The following is a 15,052-nucleotide window of genomic DNA, read 5'->3' on the forward strand; positions in this document are numbered from 1 at the left end:
ACCTCTACTCTCTGTGTGTGGAGTGAAGGCTGTCTAGAGTTTTTGTCCCTCTGGTTGCACATTTAACATGCTGATATAAATTTGATTAAACTGATTTTTAATCTGTTTTTAAACTGTTTAATTAAACAGTTTCCCTGCATTAAAGGCCCAGGCTACTTGGAGCTCCGCCTCTGGGTGAGTGTTTTCTTATGGCGGAATACGGCTTGTTCAATGCTGTCTTTGTGCCAGCCTCAATCTGTGGTGGTATGTAGACAGCTCTGAAAAATACAGATGTACTCTCTAGGTAGATAGTGTGATCTACCGCTTATCATGAGATACTCTACCTCAGGCGAGCAATAGCTCGAGACTTCCTTAGATATCGTGCACCAGCTGTTATTTACAGAAATATACAGTCTGCCGCCCCTTGTCTTACCAGACGCCGCTGTTCTATCCTGCCGGTACAGCATATAATTGATTGTGTCGTCGTTCAGCCATGACTCCGTGGAGCATAAGATATTACAGTTTTGAATGTCCTGTTGGTAGTTTAATCTTCTTTATTCTCCAAAGATTGCATGTTTGCTAGCAGAATGGAAGGAAGTGGGGCTGTATTCGATCGCATACGAATTCTCAGAAGGCAGCCTGCCCTCTGGCCCCTTTTCTCCGCCGCCTCTTCACGCAAATCACGGGGATCTGGGCCTGTTCCCGAGAAAGCAGTATTTCATTCGCGTTGGGCTCGTCAGACTCGTTAAAGGGGGAAAAAAGGATTCTGTCACTCCGTGGTGAGTAATCGCAGTCCTGATGTCCAGAAGTTATTTTTGGTCATAAGAGATGGTAGCGGCAACATTAAATACAAAATAAGTTACAAAAAACACAATCGGTTGGGGACGCGTAAAAGGTCATCTTTCTCCGGCACCATTGTTGACACTCATCTATGAGATGTTTCTACAACTTCATTGGACCTGTTGTAAATAAGGTATTTCTGTTTTTTATAAGGCTGTAACGTAACAAAATGTGAAATAAGGGAAGCAGTCCGAATACTTTCTAAAAGCACTGCCAAGTTATTGTTATTCGTTGTGTATTTATTACATGTTTTACTTTTCTATTATTGTTCTATTTTCTTTCTCTGCATTGTTGGGAAGGGCCAGGAATAAAGCATTTCACTGTTACTCTACACCTGTTTACAAAGCATGTGATACTTTTATGTTTGATTCCCTCAGTCATCACCTCTAATTGTTTATTTGTTGAATTTATAGAATCGAAACTGACGAGCACTGGCCTGAGGAAACCTCAATCCTATGGCACTCAGAGATCCATAGCTAGCCTCAGGCATCCTGCAGTAAGAGCTATGGCAACCCGCTCCACTGAAAACCCCAGCCTCGCTTCAGGTATGAACAGCATTGTGTGAGAGTGTTGGAATTAAACCTAACTGCCCATTATGAGAATCTTACAAGCTTGATCCCACAACTTCATGTACAGTGCATTTGGAAAATATTCAGACCCCTTGACTTTTTCCAGATTTTGTTGGGTTCTAAAATTAAATATTTTTACACACAACACAAAAGATAATGACAATGTGAAAAAAAGTTCATCAATTTTTCCAAATTTATAAAGAATAAGCAGATACCTTATTTACGTAAGTATTCAGACCCTTTGCTATGAGACTCAAAATTGAGCTCAGGTGCATCCTGTTTCTATTGATCATCCTTGATGTTTCTACAACTTGATTCCAGTCCACCTGTGGTAAATTCAATTGATTGGACTTGATTTGGAAAGGAACACACCTGTCTATAGAAGGTCCCACAGTTGACCCTGCAGCACTCCACCAATCAGGCCTATATGGTAGAGTGGCCAGACAGAAGCCACTCTTTATTAAAAGGCACATGACAGCCCGCTTGGAGTTTTCCAAAAGGCACCTAAAGGACTCAGACCATGAGAAACAAGATTCTCTGGTCTGATGAAATCAAGGTTGAACTCTTTGGCCTGAATGCTAAGCGTCACATCTGGAGGAAACCTGACACCATCCCTACAGTGAAGCATGGTGGTGGCAGCATCATGCTGTGGGGATGTTTTTCAGCTGCAGGGAGACTAGTCCGGATTGTGGGGAAAGATGAAGAGAGCAGAGATCCTTAATGAAAACCTGCTCCAGAGCGCTCAGGACCTCCAACTGGGGCGACGGTTCACCTTCCAACAGGACAATGACCATAAACACATAGCCAAGACAACGCAGGAGTGGCTTCGGGACAAGTCTTTGAATGTCCTTGAGTGGCCCAGCCAGAGCCCGGACTTGAACCTGATCAAACGTTTCTGGAGAGACCTGAAAATGGCTGTGCAGTAACGCTCCTCATCCAACCTGACAGAGCTTGAGACGATCTGCAGAGAAGAATGGGAGAAACTCCCCAAATACAGGTGTGCCAAGCTTGTAGCGTCATATCCAAGAAGACTCGAGGCTGTAATCGCTGCCAAAGGTGCTTCAACAGAGTACTGAGTAAGGGTCTGAATACTTGTGATATTTTTTTTGTTGTTGTTTGTTGTGGGTGAACAGTACAGGAGGGGACTAAGCACACACCCCTGAAGGGCCCTGTGCTGATTGTCAGCGTGGCGGATGTTGCCTACCCTCACCAACTGGGGGGCGGCCCGTCAGGAAATCCAGGATCCAGTTACAGTGGAAGGTGTTCAGTGCCAGGGTCCTGAGCTTGAAGGGCACCATGTTGTTGAATGCTGAGCTGTAGTCAATGAACAGCATTTTGACTTTTTGTCCAGGTGGGTAATGGCAGTGTGGTGTGCAATAGATTGTGTCATCTGTGGATCCGTTGGTCCGGTATGCAAATTGGAGTAGTTCAACAAAGGAGTGAGTAATGGGTCTGAATACTTATGTAAATGTGATTATTTTTCCCCCGTTTTTTATAAATTTGCAAAAATGTCAACCTGTTTTTGCTTTGTCATTATGGGGTATTGTGTGTAGATTTAGGGGGGGGGGGGGGGGGGGGGAGATTTAATACATTTTAGAATAAGACTGGAAAAAGTCAAGGGGTCTGAATACTTTCCGAACGTGCTGTAAGTTGCCATATGATCTGTTAATGTAATGGTACTGTGTTTTTCTGTCATGCATGTCTGAATTGTATAACCTAAACAGTACATTAATTACTTATGAATATTCCACCTGTAAGTGTTAACCCAGTTATTTGTTTTCCATGTTTCTTTATCAGACAAATCCCTGACAAGGTTGTTTTTGTCAAACATTTGAAAATAGACTGAAATCCTTAGTTTTGGTAATTTTCCTTAATTTGTATAACAAATGTTCCATTTCATCACAGGTTTAAATGGAAGGAATCTACAAGCACCCAACCAAGGCCAGAAGCACTTGCCAACCAGCAGTGATGCTTTTCCTGTAGCAAAGAGGAAAAAAATGGGTAATTATTCTGTGAGCTAGATGGACTTGCATTGTTGATATAGTGTGTGGTGTGGATGTTAATTAAGGAATAACAGTGCAGGTCATGGAATTTGAAATGACGGTGATTGGCCAGCCTAATGACCGTGATCACCGTAATAACCATTCATATAGCAAAAAAACAAGTTTTTATATGCATCTTTTGTCCTCTGCTCCTGACTGCATGTGCTGCAATTGAAATAGAACGGGCATCCCCATTGAAGTTGATTATGGCATAATGGGTGGAGTAGCTTCCATTGCAATTGTACCCATAGGAGCAAAGCAGGAAGTAAAATATGTGCTGTGATTTGTTGATTCAACTGACATTACAAAAAATACATTCCATTCCAGGAGCCTCACATCAGGTAACATTTGAATGAACATTCTACATTACCATTGAAATTATTCAATCACAATACCAGATGGCAATTGTACCCATGAATTTACCAGTCAAATTGCCACCGTTAGAGGTTCCAGTCCCATTCAATTCATTCTATTTCTGTGTGCTGCATTGTGGGGACAGTTGCCTAGGCAACTGAAGACTTGTTTGCTTGTTTCAGCAAGGAGCAACAAAGTTTCTTCACATTGTTAAAAGTAAAAAAAAGGTAATGTCTTATGTTATACCGAAACGTGGTTAAACGACGACACAGATAATATAAAGCTGGCTGTCTTCTCCGTGCATCGGCAGGACAGAGCAGCTACGTCTGTTAAGATGAGTGTGGGTGTGCCTACTTGTCAATAACTGCTTGTCTAATATTAAAGAAGTCGAGGTATTGCTTCCCTGAGGTAGAATACCTCATGATAAGCTGTAGACCACACTATTTACCAGGAGGTTTCTCGTCTATATTATTTGTATCCGTCTATTTACCACCAAACTGATGCTGGCACGAAGACCGCACTCAATGAGCTGTATAAGCAAACAAGAAAATGCTCATCCAGAAGAGGTGCCTCTAGTGGCCGGTGACTTTAATGCATGCGACCTTAAATTTGTTTTACCTCATTTCTACCAGCAAGCCACATGTGCAACCAGATGGAGAAAAAAAAACTCTAGACCACCTTTACTCCACGCACAGACTCATTCAAAGCTCTCCCTCGCCCTCCATCTGGCAAATCTGACCATAATTCCATACGCATGATTCTTCCTTACAAGCAAAAACTAAAGCAGGAAGTACCAGTGACTTGCTCAATACGTAAGTGGTCAGATGACATGGCTGCTATGCTACAGGACTGTTTTGCTAGCACAGACTGGAATATGTTCCGGGATTCTTCCTATGCCATTGAGTACACCACATCAGTCATTGGCTTCATCAATAAGTGCATCGACGACTAAGTTGTCCCTTTAGTTACCGTACATAGATATCCCAACCAGAAGCCATGGATTACAGGCAATATCTGCACCAAGCTAAAGGCTAGAGCTGCCGCTTTCAATGAGTGGCACACTATTCCAGACACTTATAAGATATCCCGCTATGCCCCCAGACGAACCATCAAACGGGCAGAGGGGCAATACAGGACAAAGATTGAATCCGACGTGGCAGGGCTTAAACTATAGCGGACTACCAAGGGAAACCGAGCTGCGAAGTGACGTGAGCCTACCAGATGAGCTAAATGCCTTTTTTAATGTTTGCTTCGAGGCAAGCAACACTGAAGCATGCATGAGAGCACGCTCTCCATAGCTGATGTGAGCAAGACCTTTATAAACAGGTCAACATTCACAAAGCCGCGGGCCAGACGAATTACCAGGACGTCTATTCCAAGCATGCGTGGACCAACTGGCAAGTGTCTTCACTGACATTTTTAACCTCTCCCTGACTGAGTCTGTAATACCAACATGTTTTAACCTCTATGGGCTAGGTGGGACGCAAGCGTCCCACCCGTGGTGCACTCCATCAACAGCAGGTGCATTTCAAGAGCGGCAAATTTGAATCCAAATAAATGTCAAAATTCAAATTTTTCAAACATACAACTATTTTACACCTTTTGAAAGATAAACATCTTAATCTAACCACGTTTTACGATTTCAAAAAGGTTTTACGGCGAAAGCATAAATTTAGAGTATGTTAGGACAGTACATTTACAAGAGTTGTGTGTAATGTTTTGTCAATTCAAAGACAGGGTCACCAAAACCATAAAACCAGCTAAAATGATGCACTAACCTTTTACAATCTCCATCAGATGACACTCCTAGGACATTATGTTAGACAATGCATGCATTTTTAGTTCTATCAAGTTCATATTTATATCCAAAAACAGCGTTTTACTATGGCATTGATGTTGAGGAAATCGTTTCCCTCCAATAACCGGCAGTCAAGTCAGTACCACAAATTAAATAATTAAAATTAGAAAACATTGGTAAAATATTATATTGTCATTTAAAGAATTATAGATTTACATCTCTTGAACGCAATCAACTTGCCAGATTTAAAAATAACCTTACTGGGAAATCACACTTTGCAATAATCTGAGCACTGCGCCCAGAAAAATACGCGTTGCGATACAGACTAGACGTCATGTTGGAGAGATCGAAAATACTCTGTAAATAATCCATTACCTTTGATAATCTTCATCAGATGTCACTTCCAGGTATCACAGGTCCATAACGAATGTAGTTTTGTTCAAAAAAGCTCATCATTTATGTCTTGTTAGCACATGATCTAAGCCAGCCGGACTTCTCGTCATGAACGAGGGGAAAAAATATATTTACGTTCGTTCAAACATGTCAAACGTTGTATAGCATAAATCATTAGGGCCTTTTTTAACCAGAACATGAATAATATTCAAGGTGGACGAATGCATTCTCTTTTATAACGTATTGGAACGAGGGTACCCAACATGAACTCGCGCGCCAGGTGTCTAATGGGCCATCATCGTTCCATGGCTCTTGTTCGGTCAGATCTCCCTCCAGAAGACTCAAAACACTTTGTAAAGGCTGGTGACATCTAGTGGAAGCAATAGGAAATGCCAAAATATTCCTCAGCCCCTGTGTTTTTCAATGGCATAGGTTTAAAGGTAATACAACACATCAGGTATCCACTTCCTGTCAGAAAATGTCTCAGGGTTTTGCCTGCCAAATGAGTTCTGTTATACTCATAGACACCATTCAAACAGTTTTAGAAACTTTAGAGTGTTTTCTATCCATATATAATAAGTATATGCATATTCTAGTTACTGGGTAGGATTAGTAACCAGATTAAATCGGGTACATTTTTTTTATCCAGCCGTGCAAATACTGCCCCCTAGCCCTAACAGGTTAAGCGGACCACCATAGTCCCTGTGCCCAAGAATGCAAAGGTAAACTGCCTAAATAATTACTGCCCTGTAGAACTCACATCGGTAGCCATGAAGTACTTTGAAAGGCTAGCATTGGCTCACATCAACACCAACATCCCGGAAACCCTAGACCCACTCCAATTCGCATACCACCCCAACAGATCCGCAGATGACGCAATCTGTCACACTGCCCTTCCCCACCTGGACAAAAGGAACTGGTGTTGAATACTGAGCTGTAGTCATAGTACCCACTAAGCTAAGGACCCTGGGACTAAACACCTCCCTCTGCAACTGGATCCTGCACTTCCTGACGGGCTGCCCCTGGTGGTAAGGGTAGGCAACACATCTGCCACACTGATCCTCAACACTGGGACCTCTCAGGGGTGCATGCTTATACCCTTCCTGTACTCCCTGTTCAACCACAACTGCGTGGCCAAGCACGACTCCAACACCATTAAGTTTGCTGACTACACAACAGTGGGCCTGATCACCGAAAATGATGAGACAGCCTATAGGGAGGAGGTCAGAGACCTTGTGTGGTACCAGGTCAACAACCTCTCCCTCAATGTGAGCAAGACAAAGGAGCTGATCGTGGACTAGGCCCACATTAACATCGACAGTGCTGAAGTGGAGCAGGACGAGAGTTTCAAGTTCTTTGGTGTCCACATCACCAACGAACTATCATGTTCCAAACACACCAAGACTGTTGTAAAGAGGGCAGGACAACACTTTTTCCCCCTCAGGAGACTGAAAAGATTTGGCATGGATCCTCAGTTCTAAAGCTGCACCATCGATGGCATCCTGACCAGTTGCATCACCGCCTGGTATGGAAACTGCTCGTCATCTGACCGTAAGGCGCTACAGAGGGTAGTGCGTACGGCTCATTACATCACTGGGGCCAAGCTTCCTGACATCCAGGACGTATACAGTTGAAGTCGGAAGTTTACATATACCTTAGCCAAAAGCATTTCAACTCAGTTTTTCACATTTCCTGACATTTAATCCTAGTAAAAATTCCCTGTCTTAGTTCAGTTAGGATCACCACTTTATTTTAAGAATGTGAAATGTCAGAATAATAGTAGTGATTGATTTATTTCAGCTTTTATTTCTTTCATCACATTCCCAGTGGGTCAGAAGTTTAAATACGCCTTTAAATTGTTTAACTTGGGTCAAACGTTTCAGGTAGCCTTCCACAAGCTTCCCACAATAAGTTGGGTGAATTTTGGCCCATTCCTCCTGACAGAGCTGGTGTAACAGTCAGGTCTGTAGGCCTCCTTGCTCGCACACACTTTTTCAGTTCTGCCCACAAATGTTCTATAAGGTTGAGGTCAGGCATTGTGATGGCCACTCCAATACCTTGACTTTGTTGTCCTTAAGCCATTTTGCCACAACTTTGGAATTATGCTTGGGGCCATTGTCCATTAGGAAGACCCATTTGCAACCAAGCTTTAACTTCCTGACTGATGTCTTGAGATGTTGCTTCAATATATCCAGGTCCCGTGTGGCTCAGTTGGTAGAGCATGGTGTTTGCAACGCCAGGGTTGTGGGTTCGATTCCCACGTGGGACCAGTACGGGACCAGTACGGAGGAAAATAAATGTATGCATTCACTACTGTAATTCGCTCTGGATAAGAGCGTCTGCTAAATGACTAAAATGTAAAAAATGTAATCCACATAATTTCCCTTCCTCATGATGCCATATATTTTGATGTGCACCAGTCCCTCCTGCAGCAAAGCACCCCCACAACATGACGCTGCTACCCCCATGCTTCACGGTTGAGATGGTGTTCTTCGGCTTGCAAGCTTCCCCCTTTTTCCTCCAGACAAAACGGTAGTCATTATGGCCAAACAGTTCTATTTTTGTTTCATCAGACCAGAGGACATTTCTCCAAAAAGTACGGTCTTTGTCCCCATGTGCAGTTGCAAATCGTAGTCTGGCTTTTTTTATGGCGGTTTTGGAGCAGTGGCTTGCTTCTTCCTTGCCGAGTGGCCTTTCAGGTTATGTTGACAAAAGACTTGTTTTACTGTGGATATAGGTACTTTTGTACCCATTTCCTCCAGCATCTTCACATGGTCCTTTGCTGCTGTTCTGGGATTGATTTGCACTTTTCGCACCAAAGTACGTTCATCTCTAGGAGATCGAATGCATCTCCTTCCTGAGCGGTATGACGGCTGCGTGGTCCCATGGTGTTTATACTTGCATACTATTGTTTGTACTGATGTACGTGATACCTTCAGGCGTTTGGAATTTGCTCCCAAGGATGAACCAGACTTGTGAAGGTCTACACATTTTTTTTCTCCTGAGGTCCTGGCTGATTTCTTTAGATTTTCCCATGGTGTCAAGCAAAGAGGCACCGAGTTTGGATGCATTTCAAGCCTATCTTCACAGGTACACCTCCAATTGACTCAAATGATGTCAATTAGCCCATCAGAAGCTTCTAAGGCCTGGACATAATTTTCTGGAATTTTCCATGCTGTTTAAAGGTAGTCAACTTAGTGCATGTAAACTTCTGACCCACTGGAATTGTGATACAGTGAAATAATCTGTCTGTAAACAATTTTGGGAAAAATGACTTGTCACGCACAAAGTAGATGTCCTAACCTACTTGCAAAAACTATAGTTTGTTAACAAGAAATTTGTGGAGTGGTTGAAAACGAGTTTTAATGACTCCAACCAAAGTGTATGTAAACTTCTGACTTCAACTGTGTCTAGCCACCTGTCATTAATCAGTATAAAGGAGGAAATGTTGCTTGCTTGTTGAGCAAAATCAAAGCTGTAATGCATCCTGATGTCTTTGCTTGCTGGTTCAGTAGGGCCCCCCAGAGACAACTGCAGATCTTGACAGGTGGTCTTGCAGTCATCAACCATCTTCTGGTAGACCGACCGCTCACTCTGAACAAGCAGGAGATGCTACTCTTGCTTCTAGCATTATTTTACAATAGCAATGCTGCCGTATCAATATTTGTCTCCAGGTGTTTTACATTTAGCAATTGTGACGCACCTTCCATATTCACTTTCCATGCACTTTTTTGAGACCGAGCCCATCTGAAACACGTTGGTTGTTGGTACTGGTCCCTCAGGGTCACTCTACCGGCCTTACACCACAGATGGGAAGACTAAGTTTATTCCCAAAAAGCCATCAATGCACTCTGTAACCACTGGTCAAGTAGTCACAGAATGATCAATCTTTCTCTTGATTTTCTTGCAGGGTGTCCAAAGTGTGTGCTACTTCAGCAAGAACTGGAGATGTGTCGTCAAGAAAATGAGAGGCTGCAAGCAGGTATTATTCAAATAGAACATTTCTAATTTTTTTTTTGGTGGGGGGAGTTACAGCCTACGGTTGAATGGCGGGAACCCTGATTACTGAGATTTTCCACCCAAAACCACTCCCTTTTCCCGGGATAAATGGCTGCGAGAAACTAGTAAATTATAATACCTTTACTTGAACAGCATGGCGAGAAATGGAACTGTTAAATCAACGCTCAAGTTGGGGAAAGACAGCCCATCTCAATATGGAGTGCAGTTCACAATGCATGTAGACCTACTTATCATCATGGTAAGCGTTTTAAAACAGCCCATCACTCGAATATTGATGCTTTAAATCAGTGAATTCGCAGTCTTTCTCTCTATCATCAACCATTTTACTCTGTACTTTGTTGAAGCACCTTTGGCAACGATTATAGCCTCGAGCAGGTTGAGAGCTTCAAGTTCCTTGGTGTCCACATCGACAACAAACTAGAATGGTCCAAACACACCAAGACAGTCGTGAAGAGGGCACGACAAAGCCTATTTCCCCCTCAGGAAACTAAAAAGATTTGGAATGTGTCCTGCGATCCTCAAAAGGTTCTACAGCTGCAACATCGAGGGCATCCTGACTGGTTGCATCACTGCCTGGTACGGCAATTGCTCGGCCTCCGACCGCAAGGCACTAGAGGGTAGTGCGTACGGCCCAGTACATCACTGGGGCTAAGCTGCCTGCCATGCAGGACCTCTAACCAGGCGGTGTCAGAGGAAGGCCCTAAAAATTGTCAAAGACCCCAGTCATAGACTGTTTTCTCTACTACCGCATGGCAAGCGGTACCGGAGTGCCAAGTCTAGGACAAAAAGGCTTCTCAACAGTTTTTACCCCCAAGCCATAAGACTCCCGAACAGGTAATGAAATGGCTACCCGGACTATTTGCATTGTGTGCCCCCCAACCTCTCTTTTACGCTGCTGCTACTCTCTATTCATCATATATGCATAGTCACTTTAACTATACATTCATGTACATACCTCAATTGACCTGACCAACCAGTGCTCCCGCACATTGGCTAACCAGGCCATCTGCATTTGTGTCCCGCAACCCACCACCCCGTCTTTTACGCTTCTGCTACTCTCTGTTCATCACATATGCATTTTAACCATATCTACATGTACATACTACCTCAATCAGCCCGACTAACCGGTGTCTGTATGTAGCCTCGCTACTGTATATAGCCTCGCTACTGTTATTTTTCACTGTCTTTTTTACTGTTTTTTATTTCTTTACCTGTTGTTCACTTAATACCTTTTTTGCACTTGGTTAGAGCCTGTAAGTAAGCATTTCACTGTAAGGTCTACACCTGTTGTATTCAGCGCACGTGACAAACTTTGATTTGTGTCTTCTTCGGTATGACGCTACAAGCTTGGCACACCTGTATTTGGGGAGTTTCTCCCATTCTTCTCTGCAGATCCTCTCAAGCTCTGTCAGGTTGGCTGGGGCGCGTTGCTGCACAGCTATTTTCAGGTCTCTCCAGAGATGTTCGATCAGGTTCAAGTCCGGGCTCTGGCTGGACCACTCAAGGACATTCAGAGACTTGTCCCGAAGCCACTCCTGTGTTGTCTTGGCTGTGTAGGGTCGTTGTCTTGTTGGAAGGTGAACCTTCTCCCCAGTCTGAGGTCCTGAGCACTCTGGAGAAGGTTTTCATCAAGGATCTCGCTGTACTTTGCTCCGTTAATCTTTTCCTCGATCCGGACTAGTCTACCAGTTCCTGCTGCTGAAAACCATCCCCACCACCATGCTTCACCGTAGTGGTGGTGCCAGGTTTCCTCCAGATGTGACGCTGGCATTCAGGCCAAAGAAGTGCTGGTACTGCTTGATCTGTGGTAGCGGCCTGAAGTCCGGAGTCAGGTGTTGTTGCCAGCCATAGCTTTCCACAAGCACCGTATCATCCATATCTTTATTTATATAGAGTTGAAGTCAAAGTTTACATACACCTTAGCCAAATACATTTAAACTCAGTTTTTCACAATTCCTGACATTTAATCCTAGTAAAAATTCCTTGTCTTAGGTCAGTTAGGATCACCACTTTATTTTAAGAATGTGAAATGTCAGAATAATAGTGATTGATTTTATTTCAGCTTTTATTTCTTTCATCACATTCCCAGTGGGTCAGAAGTTTAAATACGCCTTTAAATTGTTTGACTTGGGTCAAGTGTTTTGAGTAGCCTTCCACAAGCTTCCCACAATAAGTTGGGTGAATGTTGGCCCATTCCTCCTGACAGAGCTGGTGTAATAGTCAGGTCTGTAGGCCTCCTTGCTCGCACTCACTTTTTCAGTTCTGCCCACAAGTAGTCACAAAATGATCAATATTTTTCTTGATTTTCTTGCAGGGTGTCCAAACTCTGCTACTTCAGCAAAAACTGGAGATGTGTCGTCAAGAAAATGAGACTGCGAGCAGATATTATTCAAATAGAACATTTCTATCATGTTTATTTTTTTGGGGGGGTTATAGCCTACAGTTGAACGGCGGGAACCCTGATTACTGAGTTCATCGTAAAGTTGTGTTCAATTATTTTTTGGGGCAGACAATCATCTCTGTTGTTATTCATTTGGGAACAGATGACTCCCATTGAGAAAGCATTGGCTGCATCCAAAATACTCGGACACAAAATCCCAATACATTTATGACGAACAATGATGTACTACATCATATTAATATGTGTTCATGTGTCTGTGTGGCCATACTCTTTAGAGGTAAACATATAAAAATCTGGATTCTCAGATCATTTGGAATAATAATTGCTAACTGGTATGTCCTCCTGCAGGACTACAATTCCATTTAGTCTGGAAGTCAGGATGTGGAGCAAGTGTTTTGATGTCACATTGCTAATGGCTGTAAATTGTATTGAAGTCTCATTTCAGGTAATTTAATCTAACTTTTTGACTTTGACAAAAATTTATTCCAGAGCTACGTAATCGTGACGGGATAGATTTGTAAAGGAAGACACAAATGGAATGGGATTTCACAGATAAATGGAATAAGTAACAGATTCAAATGAAATTGTTTAACTTTTTGTTAAGATTTAATAAAGATTTGATATGCCTATTGGTTGTTTTTTTCTTTTAGGTTTAGAAGAGGACATACACTGAGTATACCAAACATTAGGACCACTGTCCTAATATTGAGTCGGCCTCCACCGTCAATTTGTCGGTGAATGGACTCCACAAGGTGTCAAGTGTTTCACAGGGATGCTGGCCCATGTTAACTCCAATGCTTCCCACAGTTGTCAGGTTGGCTGAATGTCCTTTGGCTGGTGTACTGTTGTTGATACGCATGGTTGCGCGTGAAAAACCCAGCAGCGTTTTGACACAAAACGGTGCACCTGGCACCTACTCACATACCCTGTTAAAAAGCACTTGAATCTTTTTTTCTTGCCTATTCACCCTCACACACAATCCATGTCTCAATACTTAAACATCCTTCTTTAACTGGTCTTCTCCCCTTCATCTACACTGATTTTAAAGTGGATGAAACAAGTGACATCAATAAGGGATCATAGCTTTCACCTGGTCACTCTGTCATGGAAAGAGCAGGTGCCTTTAATGTTTCGTACACTCAGTGTATATTGCCGGTTTTCCAGACCCAGATAAAGCTTAGTCCTGGAATAAGTGATTTCAGTGGAGAATTTCCATTGCGAGTGCTTGTTAGTCCAGGACTAGGCTTAATGAGGGGGTGGCAGGTAGCCTAGTGGTTAGAGCATTGGGCCAGTAACCAGAAGGTTGCTAGATCGAATTCCCGAGGTGACAAGGTAAAAATCTGTCATTCTGCTCCTGAACAAGGCATTTAACCCACTGTTCCTAGGCGTTCATTGTAAATCAGAATTTGTTCTTAACTGACTTGCCTAGTTAAATCAAGGTAAAAAAAAAATATTAAACAAATAAATGAGTCTCCGAAACCGTCCCATAAGTGTTTTCTAGTAGTTAAATGGAGGTTCAGCTCCATGGACATCTAACCAGTTTGGACTACTGATTACCCCCAAACTGGACCACCAGTGGTTATTAGCAAGGTGTGGTGATTGTGACAAGTAGCTTGTGAATATACTGGTCTCGTTCCAGGCTGATTTTTATTTTTCAGTCCTGCTGCATGAAGCAACCTAAGGTTGCATGCAACGTTGTGAATGTACACAGTCAGGCATGAGATTGCTATCATATGTGGTTAGCTAATATGTAAACCCTTATCCAGGCGTTGTGATTTCTGGAAGGAGACTGCAATGTAGAGGCCATGCTTTACCTCTTGGTACTAAAATAAGTGGAGAATTTCAGGGTCTATAAATTATGCACGGTTGAATAGTCTGGAATACTGTTGGAGGAATGCACCTCTTTCATGAGTAAATCAATCAGCTTTTTGATTGAATCTTGCTGGCATACTTACTGTCCCCAATTTATTCCGTTTTTTTGTCCACTACCTGTAGGTCATAGACTACAATGTAGTGAGGTTTGGTTGAGTTATGATAACTCAATGGTGTCTACAAAAGGAAGCTGGAGAATGGAGATGTAATCAGTGGATGTTCCCAAATCGCTCTGTAACCCTTTGTTTCTGCAGATCTGTAAGGTGTAAAGCAATATGGTGAGAGCTTTACCACTGCACTGCTTATAGCTATCCAGACCTTACAGATCTGCAAATATTAAGTGACTTGACTTGGAGCGATTATTCATTTTGGGGGGGGGGGGGACGGGGGGGGGGGGGACCAGCGTGTGTTAAAGAGCATCTAGATTCTCCTACATGGTGGTCCAGTTCATGATTAACCAATCGTGTAAATTGGTTATATGCTGTCCACTGTTCTGAATCCTAGTATTGCTATATTGCAGGTAAAAAATGATATAATCTACACATGCATAGGGGGTAGGGGACTATTTTTATTTTTATTTATTATTTAATTTTTTTTTTTTTTTTAATAAATGGGCATCCAAGATCCAACAGAGTAGGGCTCACTTGAAACAGGCCTGAGCGATGTAACGGCAGTGTTACATGATTACAGTCCTGAGTTCACCTCAGAGGCCTACACTTAATTATTTTGGGACTTTTGGGTTAGCAAGAGCATTGTTGTAGAACAGGATATATTCCTACTGAAT

The 15,052-nt window shown here is 42.7% G+C and overlaps 1 long non-coding RNA gene and 1 other non-coding gene across 5 annotated transcripts; both read left to right on the plus strand.

The window, feature by feature from the left end:
• Window positions 1-448: 448 nt before the first annotated feature.
• LOC123732896 (uncharacterized) lies at window positions 449-14,655 on the plus strand. 4 transcript variants are annotated; one of them, XR_006763474.2, is made up of 5 exons: window positions 449-1,364; window positions 3,294-3,389; window positions 9,886-9,957; window positions 10,128-10,233; window positions 12,310-13,025. It is a non-coding gene; the product is annotated as an uncharacterized LOC123732896 (long non-coding RNA). The 4 variants fall into 4 exon arrangements; XR_006763473.2 differs by lacking the exon at window positions 10,128-10,233 and adding an exon at window positions 13,047-14,655 and having other exon boundaries at window positions 452-1,364; window positions 12,310-12,841; XR_006763472.2 differs by lacking the exons at window positions 10,128-10,233; window positions 12,310-13,025 and adding an exon at window positions 13,047-14,655 and having other exon boundaries at window positions 464-1,364.
• On the plus strand, window positions 8,170-8,245 carry trnaa-ugc (transfer RNA alanine (anticodon UGC)). Its single transcript has one exon. It is a non-coding gene; the product is annotated as a tRNA-Ala (tRNA).
• Window positions 14,656-15,052: the final 397 nt, after the last annotated feature.

Source organism: Salmo salar, chromosome 28 (genome assembly GCF_965601325.2).
Source record: "Salmo salar chromosome 28, fSalSal1, whole genome shotgun sequence".
NCBI lineage: Eukaryota > Metazoa > Chordata > Actinopteri > Salmoniformes > Salmonidae > Salmo > Salmo salar.